Source organism: Martes martes (assembly GCF_963455335.1).
Source record: "Martes martes genome assembly, chromosome: 14".
Classification (NCBI taxonomy): Eukaryota; Metazoa; Chordata; class Mammalia; order Carnivora; family Mustelidae; genus Martes; species Martes martes.
In genome coordinates this window covers 16,036,669-16,050,949 of record NC_137902.1, presented here as the reverse complement: position 1 = coordinate 16,050,949, position 14,281 = coordinate 16,036,669, and the positions used below count along the sequence as shown (strand labels likewise).

The 14,281-nt window shown below is 43.0% G+C and overlaps 1 protein-coding gene across 1 annotated transcript in view; it reads right to left on the bottom strand.

Annotated features, from left to right (window-relative positions):
* Positions 1-4,088, bottom strand: part of CCDC186 (coiled-coil domain containing 186) — a 51,273-nt gene extending 47,185 nt beyond the window's left edge. The window contains exon 1 of the mRNA XM_080823253.1: positions 3,854-4,088. The gene's annotated coding sequence lies outside the window, so the exon portion shown is untranslated. The remainder of the gene's footprint in view (positions 1-3,853) is intronic.
* Between the last annotated feature and the right edge of the window lie 10,193 nt (positions 4,089-14,281).

Sequence of the window (14,281 nt, the reverse complement as noted above, 5' to 3'; positions counted from 1 at the left end):
CTCAGGGGGTGCCTGGGTGATGCAGTTGGTTGAGCGGCTGACACTCGGTTTTAGCTCAGGTTGTAATCTCAGAGTCCTGAGATCAAGTCCTGAATAGGGCTCTACACTCAGTAATGGAGTCTGCTGGAGATTCTCTCTCCCCATCCCTCACATTCCTATGCTCACTTGCTGCCTCACACTCGCTCTCCTTCCTAATAATCAATCAACCAATCGATCTTTAAAAAAAAAAAAAAAAAAAAAGACTCAGGGCAACAGATGCAGCAGGAGTGCCCCCAAATAGTACCAAATCCTATGACAGGATAATAGGAGAAAGAGAAATTATGGTCCATCAGGATTCCAGGAAAAAGAGGTTAAGTGGCCATTCCATCTATCACATTATCAAGTCATCTGCCATATTATGTTTACTCTTAGACAATGCAATTTTTAAAAAAGACTTTATTTATTTATCTGATAGATCACAAGTAGGAAAAGAGGCAGGCAGAGGTGGGGGGTGGGGGGCCAGGCTCCCCGCTGAGCAGAGAGCCCCATGAGGGGCTCAATCCCAGAACCCTGAAATCATGACCTGAGCTGAAGGCAGAGGCTCAACCCACTGACCCACCCAGGTGCCCCTCTTAGACAACGCAATGTTATAACTCTAACAGGTTTTGTTTTGTTTTGTTTTTAAGATTTTATTTATTTGACAGACAGAGATCACAAGTAGGCAGAGAGGCAGGCAGAGAGAGAGGAAGAAGCAGGCTCCCCACAGAGCAAGGAGCCTGATGTGGGGCTCGATCCCAGGACCCTGGGATCATGACCTGAGCCAAAGGCAGAGGCTTTAACCCACTGAGCCACCCAGGTGCCCCACCTCTAACAAGTTTTAAAGCAAAAAGTTATTAATACAGAAATTTTATTTTGAACCTATCTGTAGAGCACTCACTACATAAATTTTAATGAGTCTCAGGAAGTATAAAAAGTATTTTTGGCTATTATTTTCCCAAATCTGAAAATTTAAAAAAAAAAAACTGACCTATAGTTTCCTTTTCAAAAAGGGAGACTAATAAAAAAAATTAACGGTAAGTTTTAAAGACTTTTTCTTATTTATTTATTTGACAGAGAGAGGGAGAGATCAAAAGTAGGCAGAGAGGCAGGCAGAGAGAATGGGAGAAGAAGGCTCCCCGCCAAGCAGAGGGCCCGATGTGGGGCTTAATAGGACCCTGAGATCATGACCCAAGGCAAAGGCAGAGGCTTAACCCCCTGAGCCACCTAGGCACCCCCATAGAGCTAAGTTTTAAGTCTCCCTTTTATTAAGGGGTTCTGGTTAATGTTTAAATTTTGACACCAACTTTGGCCTGCATTCGGTTAATATTCGTATGATATAGTTTACTAAAAACATTATTCATTAGTATGGACTATATAATCATCCCTAAAGCAGACTATCAGTTCATGTGTCTTAATGACAAACATACTCACAATCTAATCAACACTTTCTTTGGTGGGTTTAATTTTGACTTTGTGTGTATTGCCCCTTCATGCCAATATTTTTCCTTTTTTACTTAATCCAAGTAGATTTTTATAATCTAAGCAGCTAAATAATAAAGTTCAATAAGTCTGAAAAACTATTAAAGGGTTACTTGTAAATTTAAATGATCTATACTCCCACTGTTGCCCTGAAATATTGAATATAACATTTACAATACCCCAAGCCCAGTGAATGTTTATGAGAAATTCAAGAATCAGCTTTGTTTCTTTTTAAGATTTTATGAGAGAGAGAGAGAAAGTGCGCGCGAGAGCATGAGCACAAGCTGGGGAAGGGGCAGAGGGAGAAGAAGAGGGGGAAGCAGACTCCTGGCTGAGTAGGGAGCCCCAGGCTGCCTCAATCTCAGGACCCTGAGGATCATATCCTGAGCATAAATCAGACGCTTAGCTGACTTAGCTTCCCAGGTACCCCTCAGCTTTATTGTTTAAAGCAAAAAATAACGGATTAAAAAAACAAAACAAAAACCTGAATTTTATTGAAAGAAAAAAAAAACAGAACTTGAGGTCAAGGATTCTTACTTTAACATGAAATTGTTAGATAAATTTGGAAAATACAGATTTCTAGTCATTCTTCAAAGGGAAAGAATTTTTATAAATTGCTAAATGAGGCTGCTTCAAACTATTAAGAGTATTCTGTATTGTTTTACCTTCACTTGATGATGTCAGCATGTAGCTGTAAATAGGCGTTTTTAAACTGAATATACTAAGCAACTGACATCAGCTATGCTGTCATTGAACAGCCCTAAAGGACAACTCTTGCATTTACCGGTGAAGGAACTAAAAGGTCAGAGTAGTTACTGTGTTATATCACTCCTTTCATGTTAGCAACCAGACTCTGAAATACCAATGACACTCTCTGAAACCTTCACTGTTTAAAGAAATCTCTAGGTTTATATGCTGGCATTCTGAATTTGACAAGAATTCAAAACAATAACATCAACGTAAACACAATCCATGCATTTCCAGGGAAAAACACAAACATAAACACAAGCCAGGCATTTCCAAGTAGATTATTTATATATGTTTACCTACGACAATGCAAAGTTTTAATTCTTTTTAAGATTTGTGACTTACTCAACACCTTTACTGAATTTTAAATCAAATGAAAAGACCAAGAAGGAAAAAAGGAAGGAGACCAATCATCACTTTTCCTCTATTTTTGTAATGATGAATAAAAGTTGAAAAGAAGCTGTACAGAGAAGAGACTTTATTCACAAGGAGACAGTTCAGTTTCACCATCAATGCCTCTTGAACCTTTATCTTCCACACAAAATTAACTCTGCAAATATGAAGGTGTAGTTTGTAGTTAGGAAGGCTACACCCACAATTAGCATATCTGAGCAATTTTTTTTTTTTTTAAAGACTACCGGAACACCTTTTGAAATACTGTTCCACTGATTTACTGCACACTTTTCCTAAAAAAAAAAACTTCCAGCCTATCATTTAGGAAGAAGTAAAACCACCAGGCATCAAAGAACATCACAAACACACACGGAGAAAACTGCCAAATGCCTGCACATCATTATTTTTACTATACTAAACCCCACAGGTAACAAAACTATCAAGTGAAACAGATTCTAACCCAGACGCTCCGACTCCAAATCCAGGCCTCTTTAAACAAAACCAAGATGGGAATATTAGCTACAGTTGTTAAACTGCTAACAGCTAAGCATCAATTACACCTGCGCTATCCCCAGGCTTGCTGCTGGAGGACATGCACAAGAGGCTTTCCCATGTTACAAGTCTGATAGACACAAATTTGAAATATCCTTGCCAGCCAAGGTTTATCAAATGCCTGATGTCCTTGGGAGAAAAGCAACATAAAAACCAGTAACCGTATCTCTCATAACCAAAATCCCAAACAAACGCCTTCAAGTTACTTAAAATCACAGTAACGGAAGAGTTTGTAAGACGGCAGAAAGTCAGCACAACAGTAAACATAAAACACACACACAGTCAACTTGAAAACGGAAACAGAAATAGGCGATTGAGTCTGAGAAACAGCCGAGCAGGTGGGGTTTAACCGCAGCTCGCGCTGGGGGACCAGGCAATCGGCCCAAATTAGGCAGCTCTCCAAGCACCGCTCCCGAGGCGCGGCCCCCGACCCCCGCCGACCTCTCGGCCGCCGCCTCTCCAGCCGGCCCGGGACCCAGGGAACAAGGCAGGGAGAGAGAGGGGTTCCTAACTCCGTTCCCCCGCGCTCGCCAGCCTCCACTGCCCTCGAGAAAAGCCAGACGGAGAGCCGACCCGGGACCCGCAGCACCGCGGGGGAGGTGGGCAGTCCCTCAGCGCCGCCACAGCGACTGCAGTCGGCTCCGGGCGCCCGTCGAGCACTCACCCCACTTCTCCAAGCCTCAGGCCGCACCCCTAACGAGGCCGCTGAAGCTCAGGCTCAGGGCCTAATTTCTCCATAGCTGGGTCCGGCAGACCAGGTCGGGGGTGGGGGGGCGGGTGTGGAAACAGCGACCAGGGACAGGGCCGACACCGCGCTCCCTCCTCCTTGGCTTCCCCAATCCCCCGCGGAGCTGACACATCAACAAAGATGGCGGCGACGCCGTAGCCGGCCCCACTACAGCTGAAGGGGCGGGGCTCCCTGGAGGAGCCAGTCAGCGAGAGGCAGGCCGTGTGACGCGACGCACGTCGGGGCGGGTGTAACCTGCCTGCAGCGGGCGGGGCCACGGCCGCACCACCTCCTGCCCCCACAGCGCCCAGGCGGGCGCTCAGACTCGCTGGGCACCCACGCCCGGACTGACTCGGCTAGCCAGCCATCCTGCTAGTCCTGTCCAGTCTCTCACGCCATTCCCACCCCAAGTGTGTTCTTTCTGTAGGACGCTCTCATTGGATATAAGCCCACCTTACCCTTTGACCCTTCTCATATTAGTCAGGGGCATAAAGCAATAAAAGAATTTCAAATTGTGACTTCCCAGCTCTGACGCGCAAACCTTGCACCTGACGTAGACGGAATTAGCAGGAGGAGCCTACCTGTCCGTCTGACAATTCGTCCCTGGGAGAGATTCTGGGGGTTTCCATAACGCCGCGTTCGTATCTTCAGCCTGGCACCCACTGCCATTGTTTAATAATAAACTGTTCGTGCGTTCGTCCCTGGCACCAGCCTGTGAGCGCCTTGAGCGCGGGAAGTGTCCTCTCCCGGCTGGTTGTCCCAGACCGCACTGTGCGGGTTGACATGCAGGAGCTGCTCAATAATTAGCAACAAGAAGTGTATTAGAGGAGAAAGTGTGTTGAATACAGTTGCCTAATCGGATCCAGATAAATAAGGGGAACAGTTTGCAAATCTACGCCGTCCGTTGATGTTCTTTGGTTTAGGACTTCTACTCACAACTCATGAGTGAAAGTACTTAATTCTGACAAGTTGTCAGCGTGAGAGTTTGCACAGCAAAGCTTGTTCCTGTTCTGTTAAAGCTTCTTTGATACTAACTGCTAGGGGGACAAATCACTAAAAAAACTCAACATTGTGTCACTTTGTTCCTCTTTCCTTTTCAACAGGAAATGGCACCTCCCTCCGTAAATGAAAATACTGCAGTGAAACACACTTCGCAGTTAAAGTGGTTTTGATAGCGAAGAAATAAATGGACTTTAAAACAATCGACCAAACGTTCCTAGTGAGAAATATTTTTCCTAGGGAGACGGTTAGTAATAACCTTCATAGTGTTATTTCTGAACTATATACTAGTTTCAAAGCATATAAGTAATCATATTTCTGGATACGAAGATTTTCATTGTTGGAGAAAGGAAATACAAATACAAAAAGGTATTAAGTAAAAATTCTGCAATCCTAAATTTGAACTTAGAAATATCAGTATGAGCTCATGGTATTTTTTTTTTTTAATTAAAAGTCTGTCCGCTGAAAAGGCCTGGATTAACAATCAGCAAAATACATACTCCTATTCTCCAACATTTCTAAATATAATTTCCCACAAAACATCACTTGGGCTCCCCTTGGAAATCAAGGACTGATTCTAAGTCTGGAGCAGGAAAGGCACAAGAAAGTCTAAGATACATGTATCAGAAAGCAAAGAAAAAAAATCGTAGGAGTTGTGTCAAAGACTCAGGAGCCAATTCCAAAGTGTGCCCACTGGTCAAAGGACAATTTAGCATTAAAAAATAATAACAGTTGCGACTCCTCTGCTATTTCAAAAATTAATGTGTGCTGATTTTTTAAAACATCACTGGTCACCTTCAAAGATGCCAAAGAATCATCACAGTCTGAAAACTGACACAAGAGTCAAGCACCCTAACTTTCCTGTAACTGACTCTCAATCACATAGTCAATGTGGGAAAGTTCTTTAAAGATAATAAATAAATGCAGAAAATAGATATCAGCATTTTGCAAACCCTAATTAAATAAGGGATCTAGGTAACAATCATCACCAAGTCTAGAATCATTACACAAAAAGCCAGTGGATGGATGGGGCTGACAACACTTGAAACTGTTAGATCAATTTTAATATCCTCCAAAGGGAAACAACTAGATTATTAAGTGCCTTCTTATGTGATGCTTTAGAGGAACACAATACCACCTGTGAAGGATTCTTGCCAGAGGGGATATGCTCAAAATTGAACTTAAGGAAAACCTGCCATTACTTCAATATATAAATTGCAAGAAAAGGATAAAAAAGAAATCTCTTTTTTTCTTTTTTTAAAAAAGATTTTATTTATTTATTTGACAGACAGAGATCACAAGTAGGCAGAGAGGCAGGCAGAGACAGAGGGGGAGGCAGAGGCAGAGGGGGAGGCAGACTCCCTGCTGAGCACAGAGCCCCATGCGGGGTTTGATCCCAGGACTCTGGGATCATGACCCCAGCTGAAGGCAGAGCCTTTAACCCACTGAGCTACCCAGGCGCCCCAAAAAGGAAATCTCTTTTTAAAATACATCTACTGAATACAATATAAGATCTTGCTTGGAGCCTGATTTGAACATACCAATTATTAAAAATCATTTGAGACTCTCTGGATATTTTAAATACTAGTTTCATGATATTAAGAAATTGTTAAATTGTTAATTGTTAAGTTTTGGTGCTGCTTTCAAAAGTTATTATCTTTTAAAGATATATAAACATGTACAGATAACAAGATACAATGTCCCAGAAAGTAAATGGGATCCAAAAATCCCCAAATAAATAAAAATAAAAATAACCCACACTGATGGGAATATGTCAAAGGGTAGCAAGAGCCAACTCAAAGAGCTCCCAATGGCCAAAGTTGGAAATATTTGAGCATGGAACTAAGGTAGTGTTGGATTATAATCCAAAGTATAAAGTAAACCCAAGGGACGCCTGGGTGGCTCAGTTGGTTAGGCCGCTGCCTTCGCCTCAGGTCATGGTCCCAGGGTCCTGGGATCGAGTCCCACATCGGGCTCCTTGCTCAGCGGGGAGCCTGCTTCTCTCTCTGCCTCTGCTGCCGCTCTGCCTGCTTGTGTTCTCCGATTCTATCTCTCTCTCTCTGACAAATAAATACATAAAAAATCTTTAAAAAAATAATAATAATAAAGTAAACCCAAGTTTATACTAAGTATATATGATCATACAGTATATATGATCAAATATATTAATAAGTGGAGAAGAGACAAATCTCCCATGCAAACAAATTTGAAATAATTTCGTCATCTGGCCCTTAACCTCCCTTTCTTAGGTATAGACCGTGTATAATGACTTTCTTCCAAAGTGTATGATATGCAAAGGGAGGGAAAACCAGAGTAACTTTAGAAATCTGAAGAACACTAGTCAGGTGGTGGTGTATTAAGCATGTTATCAAGGTGTGTATAAGAGGTGTGTCTTTCTGCAATGTCAGCTTTATTCAATCATAAAGTAAGGTTAATACAATTGAAAGCAGGTTCAGGATACTAAATGACATTTCACTCTGCATTTAACTTGGCTTCATACACATCATACAAAGTACAATACAAAGTTATGCAACAAACAAGCCACACTAAGGGTAAGAACTTAATGAATCAAACCAAGTTAGGGCGCCTGGGTGGCTCAGTTGGTTCAACAACAGCTTTCGGCTTAGGTTATGATCCTGGAGTCCCGGGATCGAGTCCCACATCAGGCTCCCTGCTCGACAGGGAGTCTGCTTCTCCCTCTGACCTCTCCCCTCTCATGCTCGCTCGCGCTCTCTCTCTCAAATAAATAAATAAAAATCTTAAAAAAAAAAAAAAACAAGTTAGTCTGTGAGCGTGGTTAAGATGAGGCCTTCGTCAGGTCTACGCCAGCTCTAGGCACTTACAGCTTAATATGTTCATAAGTGGAGGATCTCTATTATGTTCAGAGATCAATCAGGCACAGCCTTCCACAGCAGTTGTCTTTGAATGGGGTCAGATGAGAAAGGGTCAATGTCTAGAGACTCTGGCAGTTTGCTGAAGAAATCCTCCCTTTTCACAGGAGTTTCATTAGCCTTGCACCTTTGCAGGCCTCTTCTGGCTTTAGTGATTAACAGCTCCTAGGTCTTCCAGGCCTTATGGGTTATTAGTACTTTAGTACTCCCAGTCTATACTGGTTTTGGTGATATCTGGTCTTACCTGCAATATCCGCGGCTGCTTTTCTGACCGTATCACCCCTTGACATGAGTGACACCATCTTGCTCCCTACGGGTGGAAAATGTCAACGGTCATGAATCATGTTCACAGGAAGTACACTTGATATGGTGCTATACAAATGGCACTCTACCTCTTTAGCCTTCCTTCCAAAAATTCTTAATTCTAGTCTTATCATGAGAAAAACATCAAACTCCAACAGTGGAACATCTTTCAAAATGCCTGACCAGTACTCCTGGAAGCTATCAAGATCATCAAAACAGGGAAAGTCTGAAAAACTGCCATAGCCAAGAAAAGCCTAAGGAGACATAACAACTAAATGTAATAATGTGGTATCCTGAATGGAATTCTGGCTCAAAGAAAGGATAATAGGTAAAAGCTATGGAAATCTAAATAAACTCTGGGCATTGGTAATAATGTATCAATGCTAGTTGCTTAATTGTAGTTAATGTAACCTACTATTGCAATATGAGTAATAGGGGAACCTGGGTGTGGTTAATGTGGGAAACTCTGTTCTATCTTCTCACTTATTCTGTGAATCTAAAACCGTTCTAAAAAAAAAAACCTATTACAAAGAAAAAAACATACAAATCAGAATTTGCTTCCAAACAATGGGAGGAATGGGGGTGGGGTGGATAATGAATGCAGACAAGACTGGGCGTGAATTGACAATGTTAAAACTAGGTGATAAATACATGGGGGTACCATTTTTCTACTGAATTTGCTTGAACGGTCCCTAGTCCCTTCCAAAGAAAGTTTTACAATTATATGAGAGGCACCAACATATAAGCAGGTGCGCTTGGTCAGGGAAAAAGTGATCACCTGTGTTGACTTTCCAGGCAGAGGTAGCAGATTAATTTGAAGAACCTTGGAAGACTTTAAGTGGTTAATGAGACCCAAGTGACCCTTACAGAGAGACGGTCTGCGACTTTGCGCTCCAACTGCACTGAGTTCCCAGGGCCACATTTCTAGAAGCTGCTGGAATCGCTGTATTGTCTTGGAGGAGGAAGTTTGTGAGCACGGAACCCTGGGGCACAACGACGCCCTCCACCCCCGCCCCCCCCCCCCCCCCCCCCCCCCCCCCCCGGCACAGCCTGGCTTCTCCGCGCACTGAGGGCGTGCGTGGGCGTCGCAGGGCGTACGTGGATGCGCAGGCGCAGGGCTGGCGCAGGGCTGGCCATTGGAGGTGAGGAGAGCTGAGGGAGCGCATCTGGGAGGCGAGGCTGCCAGGCATAGGCAGACGCCACCACGGCCAGCCTTCAGAGACGGGTCGGGGTCAGAGGCCCTTTCGCCTCTTACCAGGTCAGGGTTCCCAGGCGCGTGGGGGTGGGGTGGGCCGCCAAAGGGACTGCGTGGGGGCAGCGGGGCATCGGTCGTTGGGGATCGGACGTTGGGCCCTGGACGTTGAGGTCGGGCGTTGAGTTCGGGCGTTGAGCGGGCACCAGGGGCCTGGAAGCAGAGAGGATGGAAGGGTGGAGGAGCCCTTGGAGCCTTGGCTGGGAAGCGCAGGTCTAGGGTTGAAGGTTGTGGTGGGGGAGGGGCAAGAAAAGCGAGAATTGACCCCCTGGGTAGAGGGGGGGGCCCGTAGTAGGTTTGGAAAATAGTATTTCCAGACGTGATTCTCCAAAATGTGAACGTCCGCTGGCATCCCAATAGAGGAGCTGTTTGCTTTTGTCTCTGGAAGAATCTAGTTTGGTGATTCAGTCAGTGCTTTTGTTTAACTCAAAGCTGCAGTGCAACACTGACACTTAATAGACCTTTCCCCTACGTCCTACCTTCTGCAGGAAAGGTAGATGCACCAAGGCTTTGGCTAGGTACGGGTAAACCAGCGCTGGTTCATTTTGTATGCGTCTGTAGCTTGTCTGCTGTGTGCCAGTCGCATTTCTTGGCATTTGGTCCCTGCTACAAATATGTTGGCCCTTTTGGCCTCTGGAGTAGGAGAAGTTGCTTCTAGTTCCCTTGTTGAACCCTCAGGGTATTGAATGGGAAGTGGCATGGTCTAGGAATCGGACCTGGATTTTCAGCTCAGCTGTGTAAGGGTGCTCGCCCTGGGGGGTTTTGCAAGTTACTTAACCAGCTCTGGTCTCCCTTACTTACCCGGACTATTAAGGAAATAAGAATACTTTAATCCTCAGGTTCTTTCAGTGTACAAAGTAGTTACACATGAATGGAAGAAATTCTTTGTGGTATGAAAGTGAAGTTTAAAATAATAGCTGCTTCCAAAGAACCTAGTAAGCACTAGTCACTGTGCTAAGTAGTTTACATACGTTCTTGAATTTAATCATGGCAGGTAAGAGTTTTGAGGAAGTTACTAAAATTGGCCACATTTTACAGAAGCTGAATCCAAGAAAGATGAAGTGATTTTGCTTGAGATAGCATAGCTAAATGAGGAAGATGAGACTCTGCTCAGATTTGGGTCTGACCCACTTTAAAACTCATGTTCAGCTGAAACCATTGAGTTCCATAGCTTTAAAACTGAATGTTTCCTTGGGTGTTTGATCAGTTCTTTATAGATTTTAGATCCTAGCCCTTTAGCTGATACAGCATTTGCAAATATCTCTCCCATTGTGTCAGCTGTCTTTTTTTTTTTTTAATTTATTCATTTGTTAGAGAGAGAGAGAGCGCGAGCGAGCACAGGCAGAGTGGTAGGCAGAGGCAGAGGGAGAAGCAGGCTCCCCACCAAGCAAGGAGCCCGATGTGGGACTCGATCCCAGGACGCTGGGATCATGACCTGAGCCGAAGGCAGTCGCTTAACCAACTGAGCCACCCAGGCGTCCCATGTCAGCTGTCTTTTGCTTTCGTCAACTGTTTGCTTTGCTGTGCAGAAGCTTTTATCTTGATGATGTCCAAATAGTTCATTTTTGCTTTTGTTTCCCTTGCCTTTGGAGACATGTCACATAAGAAGTTGCTGCTGCCGAATTCAAAGAGGTTGCGGCCTGTGTTCTCCCCTAGGGTTTTGATGGATTCCTGTCTCACATTAGGTCTTTCATCCATTTTGAGTTTATTTTTGTGTATGGTCTGAGAAAATGGTCCAGTTTCATTCTGCATGTGGCTGTCCAATTTTCCCAACACCATTTGTTGAAAAGACTTTTCCATTGAATATTCTTTCCTGCTTTGTCAAAGATTAGTTGATCATATAGTTGAGGGTCCATTTCTGGGTTTTCTCTTCGGTTCCATTGATCGATGTGTCTGTTTTTGTGCCAGTACCATACTGTCTTAGTGGCTCAAGCTTTGTAATAGACCTTGAAGTTTGAGACTGTGATGCCTTCAGCTTTGTTTTCTTTTTCAACATTCCTTTGGCTCTTCGGGGTCTTTTCTGGTTTCAGACAAATTTTAAGATTATTTGTTCCAGCTCTAAAAAATGATGATAGTATTTTGATAGGAATTGCAGTGAATCAATGTATAGATTGCTCTGGGTAGCATAGAAATTTAACAAAACTTGTTCTTCCAATCCATAAACATGGAACGTTTTTCCATTTCTTTGTTTCTTCCTCAGTTTCTATCCTGAGTGTTCTATAGTTTTCAGAGAACAAATCCTTTACCTCTTTGGGTAGCAGCAATGTCCACAATAGCCAAACTATGGAAAGAGTCCAGATACCCATTGACAGATGAATGGATAAAGAAGATGTATATGTATACAAGGGACTACTACTCAGCCGTCAAAAAAAATCTTCCCGTGATGTGGATGGAACTGAGAGTATTATGCTAAGCAAAATAAGTCAAGCAGAGAAAGACAGTTATATGATTTCCCTCGTGTGGAATTTAAGAAACAAAACAGGATCATAAGGAAAGGGAGGGAAAAATAAATACATATCAGAGAGGGAGACAAACCGTGAGAGACTTAACCATAGGAAACAAACCGAGGGTTCCTAGAGGGGAGGGGGTTAGGAGGATAGGGTAACTGGGTGATGGGCATTAAGGAGGGCACGTGGTATAATGAGACTGGGTGTTATATGCAACTGATGAATCACTGAACTCTATCTCTGAAACTAGTAATATACTATATGTTAATGTAAATAAAATAAAATTAAAAAAAAAACAAAACTAAATGTTGCCTTTGAGTAGCCATTCTCTCTGAATGTGTGTGGTTACCAGGAAAACAAAAGCAAACGTTAAGAGAAGAAAAAGAAAATTACAGTTGCATATCTGCTGCAAGTACTTTTGGTATTAAAGGAATTAACACGCTGTGGTAAGAATTAATTTTACTCTAGCTTGTATTCTTCTGGGAAGGAAGGAGAAGGCTTCCAGTCACTGGTTGCAGGTATATCGTGGATGCTCTTGGCCAGAGGGAGGAGTGGGAACAGGATTCCAAGGGAGTGTAAGGAAGGGTTTGCTCCTTAGGGAGCTTCACGTTTTATTGGTGTCAAATCGTGAAGCACAGGACAAAAGGACAATACAAAGCCGAGGACTTCTTTTTGCCGGTACAAGTGTAGCAGTTACTTCCATTCCGCTTGTTTTTTATTACATCAGTGATCACTTTAACATGAAGAAATTTGGGGACCCTCCTAATTAACCTCTTGTGTTAAGGAAATATATACTAATTACTGTGAATTTAGGGATGATTATAAATACATTTTTTAAAAGATTTTATTTATTTGACACAGAGAGAGAGATCACAAGCAGGCAGAGAGGTAGACGGAGAGAGAGAGGGAAGCAGGCTCCCCCGCTGAGCAGAGAGCCCGATGCGGGGCTTGATCCCAGGACCCTGAGACCATGACCTGAGCTGAAGGCAGAGGCTTAACCCACTGAGCCACCCAGGTGCCCCTATAAATACATATTTATTCATCATCAGTAGCATGTAAAAAATAGTAGATTGTATATAGGGGAAACTGCTTGTTTTAAAACTGGGTAAGATTAGCCCATGAGGTATCATGACCATTGCAGCGATGTCTGTAATACACCTGTACCGGTACCCAAAGTCAGTAGCCCAAGGTTGGGAAGCACAGCATTATGGAATAGTGTCTGCCCACTCCACATTCACATATGTCCAGTGCTTCACACAGGATGAAGCCGAGTAGGGGTAATTGCAATTTCTTACAGGCGTTTAACGTTGAAATGTGTGTGTTAGAATTCACAGGACTATAAATCAAAAGAAAAAAGGCAATTAAAAAAGGCAATTTTTATAGGATAATAAACACATTTTTAAAAAATTAAATTCCAAAAGATGGTAGGTAACTCCCAAGTTTTAGGCGTACTCAGAGTAGTCCTGGCTGCTACTCCAAAAGCTAGTGTGTGATCGTGTTTATAGTAAGGGGTGGAATGATGGTTCTGCTGACTGGCTGTTGGCTCACATCTGCAGTCCTGTGCTCAGTTAGGAGAGGGATGTCTGTGTGAGGGTTTCTGATGAACTAGAGAAAGTCCAGACTTGTGAGGACACTGGAAGGTGTTAGAACAGCTGGTGAAGGACCTGGAGGAAAATGGATATGGTAGACATCTCAGATATTTGGAAGGTTATGGAAACAGGACAGCAACAGGAATCAGTCAGTTGGAAAGTGAACCCTTTTATAAAGGAGAATGCAGTACAGTTGGCTGTCCAAAATTAAAGGAAGTTAGAAGCTTCTAGTTATGGAGAAGGTCTACCTGTCTATTTGCCCTGGGCGTTGTAATGAAAATTCCTGAATAGGGTGAGGCAAGCGAGGTCTTTCTAACCTACATATCCCGCTCTAGGTGGAGCTCCTTTTAAGCTTAAACTCTTTTTATTTGCTGCTTAAACTTCTAAGACTGATTCTGTTGTTTTTTTCTTTTTTCTGAAGTCAAATTTATTTACTAATTTTTGGACTTTGGAAGAGTCGATGTAAGACTTGAAGTTTTGCTATTAAGTTTCAGAAAACCTCCTAACGTGATGTGATTCTCCACTCAAGACTGCCACATGTAATTTCAAACAGTGCATTTCATCTTCGTTCTCCAGGTTGTCATGAAAACAGTGCAACAGTGCGTTTTAAATATTTTTGTCATACAAATATCTGTTCAGTGCCTCATTGTACAAAACATGGTAGGTGCTATGAGAAATCCGGGTATTTTTTTTGTTAATGTTTTTAACAGACCTGGTTCCTGCACTCAAGTTACTTATGATAATCTAGAATACACAGACAACTGTCTATAGCTAACTGTGCTACAGGATATAAAGGAGCTGATTATGGATTGACTGTCAGCCTTATCAAATAAGGACAAAGGAAAGGCTATTTCAGGAGTTACCTGTTGTGTATTGAGGGCCCC